Raw genomic sequence first — 7,656 nt, 5'->3', positions numbered from 1 at the left:
CTTGTTTTCCTAGAGTGCAGGCATTGCATAACTCTGTTTTCTTGTATTTCAAATCTGGTAGACCTCGAACCAGTTTCTTGTTTGAGATCTTTGAGATTTGTTTCATACTGATATGCCCAGTCTTCTATGCCATAGATCTTCATCCTCTTTGATTGAGATCAAGCAATGAGTGGAGTTTGGATTGACATCTAGAAGATAGATATTGCCATGTCTTCTCCCTGTAAATGTTTGAGAAGAATCTTTGCTTGTCCCTGAGCATGTATCTTCTTGAAAGTTGATTCTGAAACCTGTATCACATAGTTGGCTTATGCTTATCAAGTTGTAGTTGAGTCCTTTTACCAACGAGACATCATTGATTGTAAGTCCTCCAATTTCAACTGTTCCTTTGCCAACGATTTTTCCTTTGGTATTTCCTCCAAAGGATACTTTTCCACCATTCAGATTGTGTAGATCAACGAATATACTTGGATCTCCTGTCATATGTCTAGAGCATCCACTGTCTAGGTACCACTTCCTTTTTATTTTTGTGGTAACCTGCAAAAAACACAGCATCTCAAGTTTTCTTTGGTACCCAAATTTGTTTGGGTCCTTGAGCATTAGTATAGGCTGTCTTAACAAAATCTCTTCTAACAGGTCTCCAGACCTTAGGACATTCATTCTCAAAATGTTGTGGATCTCCACATTTTGAGCACTTGAGTGCACTTCGACCAACAGGTTTTACAAAATTCCTTTTGAAATGATTTTTATAAGCTTGTCGAGGAGGTCTTTGTTTTAATCTCTCCTTGACCTTTGGAAAATCAATCAAGCTATCACTTTCCTTCACAAATCCGAGACCAGATTTGTTGTAGTAAGGAATTTGGATAGAAAGGATATGCTTCAAGGTTTCTGATCCCTTTGAAAATTTGGAAGTAATTTCTGAAACTTGCTTTTTCAAAACTGCATTTTCTTTGGAAAGAAAATCTCGACTTTCCTTGACTTGATGAAATTCTTTTTGAAGGAAATCGATTTTTTCTTTTTGTGAAACATCCTGTTGCCTCAGTGATGAATTTTCCTTTTTCAAAGAAGAGATGCATTTAAGAGCAGTCTTGAATTCAAAGCATAATTCATCAATGTAATTTGATACCTCAATAGGCATGTCAGAATGTTTTACCTCAATTTCCACTTTGGGATCAGAATCTGAATCTGAGTCTGAGTCTGACTTAGCCATTAGACAGAAATCTTCATCACTGTCTTCACATTCTGTGTCACCTCCAGGTTTCTGCTTTTAAGGCCTTCTTTGCTTTCTCAAACTTGGTCTTCTTTTTCAGAAGTGGACAATTTGGCTTGATATGTCCACGTTTCTTACAGTGAAAGCATATAACATCCTTCGATCTTTCTGTCTCATCGAAAGATTTCTTCTTTTCAAAAGGCTTCTTTCCCCTGAGGTTTCTTCCTTTGATCTTCATTTTCTTATACTTCTTTATAAACAGAGCTAGTTCTTCATCATCAACGTCTTCATCTTCAGAATCTGCATCAGAATCAATGTTAGTCTTCAAAGCAATTGATTTATTACCTTTGGATTCAATCTCCTCATTTCGTTTCTCAGTCTCATATGATTGAAGAGTTCCAATTAACTCATTCACTGATAGAGGCTTGATCCTTTGTGTCTCTCGAAGAGATGTTTTGATGTTGTCCCACTGATTTGTCAGTCCTCTCAGAAGTTTGTTGACTTTCATTGCATCTGGAACTGGTTGTCCTTGATAAGCAAGACCGTTTACTATATCGCAAACCCGTCATATAAATCAGCAATTGATTCTCCAGGCTTCATTTTGAAAGATTCATATTGACCAAGCGAAGATTAATTTGAGTTTCCTTGGCTCGATCTGTTCCTTCATAAGTAATAAGAAGAGTATCCCGATTTCCTTAGGTGATTCACAAGCAGCAATTTTTTTATATTCAATAGGTGATAAGGCACAATAAAGAAAATAAATTGCTTTGGAATCTAAGGTTTCTCTTTTGGATATCTCGGTTTGAGATAATGGAGGATCTATTGCTTTGCTTGCATCCGCCTTCTCTTTTGAATCGAAGACTTTGGATTGACACCTCCGATGATGACATCCCATTGCATGTGGTCAATTGACTTTATGAATGCCTTCATCTTATTCTTCCGAGACACTATATTCCTTGCCATCGAAATATGGTGGTCTGTTGTTGCTCTGTCCTTCAATGAGCCCTGGAGCACCATAGCTAGCCATATAGATCGTTAGCTCAGAAGTAAGACACTTCAATAAATGAGCAACCTGCTCTGATACCAATTGATGTAGCTAGCAAGGATCACCTAGAGGGGGGTGAATAGGTGATCTAAAACAATTTTTAGTAATTTATGCGGAAACAAAATAAATCACAGAAGAGTCTGAATAAAATTCAGATTCAAGACAGATTATATAGACTGTGCTCTTGATGTGCGAATGTAAAGTAAGAGATAAGGGATAGAGAATCTGCACACAAGTTTATAGTGGTTCGGCTTATAGCAAGCCTACGTCCACTCTCCCACGCTTACGCCCTACTGGCGGATTTCACTATGTAATCAAGAGGAATTACAACTTCGAGTGTTAACACTCTTGTGTATGATAGGACTCTCTATCTCACACAATCACTCTTACAAAGTGTTCCTCAAGATCTTAATATTTGGCTCAGAATGACAAGAGAAAAATGATTGGATTAAGCTCAGACTTTGGACTTGTTGATTCTTGATTCTGTACTACCTTCTGCTGCTCGTTGATCTCCTTAAATACTCATCTGCTTCCAAACTAGCCGTTGGACAGCTTTCAGAGGATCATCTTCCAATCTTTACCTTGGACAGATTTGTATAGTAAGGATTGAGTAGCCGTTGGTTGACAGATTCTGAATCCCGCTGATTCTGGTTGCCCATACAATCAGAATCTTGGTTTCCATAAGTAGAACTTTGTCCATTGTAATGCATTCTTGTCATGATGTTTGATTGTCAATCAATTTGATTCAGATTGAGACAATCAGAACATTCCTTCTGTGAAATCCATGCTAGATCACTAGCTGTTGTGTTACGTTCGAATTCTCAACGTCGAAGATATTCCAGTCCGCATCGAAGAACTCCTGCGTCTCAGCGTCTCAAGAATTTCTGCGTCCGAATAATTTCTTCGCGTCGACGAATTTCTTCGTCCGAATAATTTCTTCGTCGCATCCGCATCTGAATAACTTCTGCATCTGCATCTGAATAACTTCTGCTTCTGAATCTCAGAACTTAGATTATGTGGGTCTTCAAAAATATACTTGACAGATTGTAAAGTCTGAATAACTTTCTTCTGAGCTTCCAGAATATACAGACCTGGAATAGTTCAGAATAAGTATCAGATTTACAATAACATAGAAGGTTTTGTCAACTTCAAAATTAATAGGAGTTTTCCTCAACACATTGGATCGACCAACCTCCGTCCCGTAGCAATCTCGAGCGCAACCACCCCAAAGCTGTACACATCGGACTCCTTGCTCGCTCGCCCCATGCTCACATACTCTGGGGCCAGGTATCTGAACGTGCCGGCCAGCCCGGTTGTCTACAGCCCAAGCTCGTGGTCCATGAGGCGGGCCAACCCGAAGTCTCCAAGCTTGACGTTGAACCCCGAGTCTAGCATCACGTTGCTCAACTTGATGTCCCGGTGCACCACGCACTGCTCCCACTCCTCGTAGAGATAGAGGAGCGCGGAGGCGAGCCCGAACGGAATCTTGTACCGGGCAGCCCAACTTAGAGGGCTCTTCTTGACGAAGAGGTGCCTATCGAGGCTACCGTTCGGCATGAACTCGTAGACGAGCAGCAACTCGTTCGCCTCGTGGCACCAACCTGTAAGTTGCACTAAATTTCTGTGCCTCAAGCTGCTGATCACCTTCACCTCGGTGATGAACTCCTTCTTCCCCTGTTTTGAACCTCTCGATATCCGCTTCACCACGACTGCCGCATCCAGGCCAACCAGATATCCCCTGTAGACTCCCCCGAACCCGCCCTCGCCCAGCTTCCTCTCCTCGGCGAAGTTGTTGGTAGCGGAAACGAGGTCTGCATACGCAAACCTCCATGGCCCTGCACCTCTCTCAAGCTCATCGTTTATGGACGTCAAGTTTGCCGTCTCCAATCCCTCGCTCCTCCTCTTCCTCCTCCAGAGGATTGCCGATATCGCCACCAGGCCGCAGAGTAGGACTCCTAGCGAAACTGCTAAGCCAACAACTAACTTGGTCATTTTTGCATTTCCTTGCTTTTCCTTGACTTCGAGGTTTGAAATGAAGGACCAAGATTCAATTCGGTGACGTTCAATGTAGTAGCCAGCCGCAGCTGAGAAACCGATCATCAACTCCTCGGGCAAGACAGTGGTGAGATCAATCCGATAGCTACAGGTCTATGTTTATATTTTCAAGCTTTTGATTTTCTTCGGTAGATCTTCGCTCAGTTATAAAATATACCCGAGTTGTTGAAACCTAAGCATGATGACAACTAAAAGTAATGGAGACATCAAGCTATTTGATTTGAGCGACATTTTCATTTTAGGGGTGTGCAAAGGAACTGGGAACTACCCGGAACCGGACCGGACCGGTCCAGAACCGGCGGTTCCCGTGAGGATCGGTCCGGTTCCCGGTTCTAGGCGTGAAACCTCCCACCCGCCCATCTGGACCGAACCGGTAATATATATATGCATATATATAATTTTTAAGAAAAATTTCAACCAAAAAAAAAAATTTAGAAAAATTAAAATCATAAAATACCTAATTTGAAGCTCGACTTTCAACTCCCATCAACTCACGGCCACGCCTCTAGCCATTCATCACCTCCCTTTCTCACTCTCGGTCACCTCCATTTGCTTGAAACTTGGTGGGACCGGTTCTACAAACCCATCCGGGAATCGGACCGGACCAGCGGCTCCCAATTCCAATTTCTCGGAACTGGGCCTTAGTTTCCGATTTCCGGTTCTATGTTCGAAATCGCCTGCTCGGACCATGCTCACCCCTATTTCATTTATAGCAACGTTCATTGCACAATCACAGGTCTCTCTCTGGTCACTCTATGTAAGAATTGGTCAAAACAGGGAGAGAGAAGAACAAAAGAGAAAAAGAAAGAGAAGAAAAAGAGAGAGTGGGAGACAGGAGGGAAACAAGGAACGGGAAATGGGGAAGGAAAAAGAGAAAGGGAGAGAAAATAAAAGAAAATGGAAGAGACAGAGGAAAAGAGGGAGGGAATCGTGGAGAAGAGAAAGACAGAATACAAGAAAGAGGAAGAGGAGAGCTCGGCAGAGAGCTCGACCGAGAGGAAAGAAAATAGAGAAGGAAGAAGAAGGAGAAGAAGAAAGGGATGCTCGCGTCGGACGTCTCGCCAAGTCGATTCAACTATGGATTGTAACGTTTGGTGAGGATTTACGACATTCGTTCGTTCAGTCAGAGTATTCTCAAAATTAATGATGATATTCGGAATTATGTGAAAGTAGAATTGTGAAGTCCGTTGTAGGAGTTGATAAGCTTAGATATCATGGGATTTTGATAGTTTAGAGTGTTATGGAGTTATAGGATTTTACAGAACTCGATTTGGACTTATAATTTACTCAAAACAAATTTTCGAAGTTTCCCGCGCGTGATGAATAGTGCTCGACCGGTAGCTTCCGGGCCAAATTTCGTCAGTTTCAGGCTAGATTTTGGATTGGCCAAGCTATAGGTTTTTTAGTACGTCGAAAGGGGTTTCTTTGGACTGTAAATTCGCGTGAAACGAAGTTCGGTGGAGAAAGTTACGGCGCGAGGAAGTTTATCGCGCGAGAAGCCATTTGTCGTACGATTGGTCATTAGTTTAGATAGTGAGCGTTTGGACTACAAAATAACGTAGTTTAGTCGAGTCATTAATTTGAGTAGATTTTTATTGTGTTTTGACGTCGATTCTCGTTTAATTAATAGGATTACAAGATTGTGGGCGCATATAATTACGTTATTTGATCGTAGGCATTTTTCAGGTGAGTTGTGCTATCTCTTCTATGAATTTATAAACTCATGACTTGAAAGTAATAGAGATTTGAGTATCAAAGCATATTTTTTGCATAAAATATGGATCGGGCAACTATTATCTCTTCTAGGCTGCGTAAAGAGGATTGCAAATTCCTCATTGAATCCATAACGGCACGAGCCTGTTCTTGGACCCAAAGATTCCTATCGTTTGCTGGTCGCGTACAGCTCATACAATCGGTTTTACTCTCCATCCAAGTTTACTGGGCCACAATTTTCTCCCTCCCCAAATCGGTCTTCAATAGCATTGAGGCTATCCTTCGACGCTTCCTTTGGAAAGGTCCTGGCTTAGGAACGGGAGGTGCAAAGGTATCTTGGAATGTTGTCTGTCTCCCAAAAGATGAAGGCGGCCTTGGGATACGAAGGCTTACTGAATATAATAGAGCCATGACTCTAAAGCACATATGGATCCTTTTCACCGATAAGGAATCCATGTGGTGTAAATGGATACATTCTAACTTTTTAAAGAAGAACTTTTGGATTGTACCCAAGCCCACCTTTTGCTCATGGACTTGGAAGAAGATTCTCGACTTGCGAGTCTCAGCCCAGACCCTTTTCAGGTGGAAAATTGGCAATGGCCGGTCGATATCCTTTTGGTATGATTGCTGGCACACAAGAGGCCCCCTCTACCTACTTTTCAACAATACGGAAATATACCAATCTCGGATCCCGCGGGACTTTTCGGTTCGGGATTTTTTCCACTCTACATGGCAACCATCAGCAACCCTCCACTCTATCCTGGAATGGATGGATCATCTTCCAAGATTAGATGATGACACTCCGGACAGCTTTACCTGGAGTCCAAACCCGACTGAATCTTTCTCGGTGGCCCAGGCCTGGAACCACATAAGGAAGAAAGGCAATCCAGCACCTTGGCACTCCTTTATATGGGACTCTCACTTGACCCCCCGCCACTCCTTTTTATTATGGATTGTGTCATTAAAACGGCTACCTACCCAGGTCTTTCTTATGCAGAATCGTCGGATTGAATCAGGTTTATGTGCTTTCTGTCGTACTATCCCAGATTCCATCAACCATCTCTTCTTCGAATGTTCTGTTACCAGCAGGCTGGCCTCATTTTGGGCAACCAAATGCAATCTGCCATGGCGCAATCGTCCGTGGCTGGAGCTTCTTTCGTGGGCCTTCAAAGTTTGTGGAGGCACTTCCTTCCGGCACCGAATCGCTAGATTCTCCTTCGGTGCTCTTTGTCACATCATATGGATTGAGCGGAACAACTCTCTTTTCAGAAACAAGAGTATCTTTATTCCGGGAATCCGCAAACACTTGCTCAAGCTGGTGAAGGATAAAGCTCTATCCTTAGGGAAAATTGCTGACACACCTACAAATAGGCGACTCCAAAGGAACTGGGAACTCTCACCTTCCATTTTTTCATAATTTGGTTGTGTAGTTTCTCTATCTTGTACCTAGCATTGTTGGTTGTTAGTTTTTCGTTTTTGCCTTGTTGAGTGCCCCCCCTCTTTCGGACTTCATGTAGATTCGGGATTCGGGGTTTTCTCTTGTCATTTCCTTGTATTTGGTGATTCAGAAAAGTAATACAAACTCTTACCTTTACCAAAAAACCATTTTGTATTTGAGAATGATTTTACGAAAGGT

General features: G+C 42.3%; 1 pseudogene; it reads right to left on the bottom strand.

The window, feature by feature from the left end:
- Positions 1–3,422: 3,422 nt before the first annotated feature.
- Positions 3,423–4,283, bottom strand: LOC115664794 (L-type lectin-domain containing receptor kinase IX.1-like; annotated as a pseudogene).
- Positions 4,284–7,656: the final 3,373 nt, after the last annotated feature.

This window comes from Syzygium oleosum, unplaced genomic scaffold (assembly GCF_021117445.2).
Source record: "Syzygium oleosum isolate NSW1041296 unplaced genomic scaffold, Sole_v2.1 Sole_v2.01, whole genome shotgun sequence".
Lineage (NCBI taxonomy): Eukaryota > Viridiplantae > Streptophyta > Magnoliopsida > Myrtales > Myrtaceae > Syzygium > Syzygium oleosum.
Note: the sequence above shows the minus strand (reverse complement) of the source record. Positions and strands in the feature narration are given on the sequence as shown.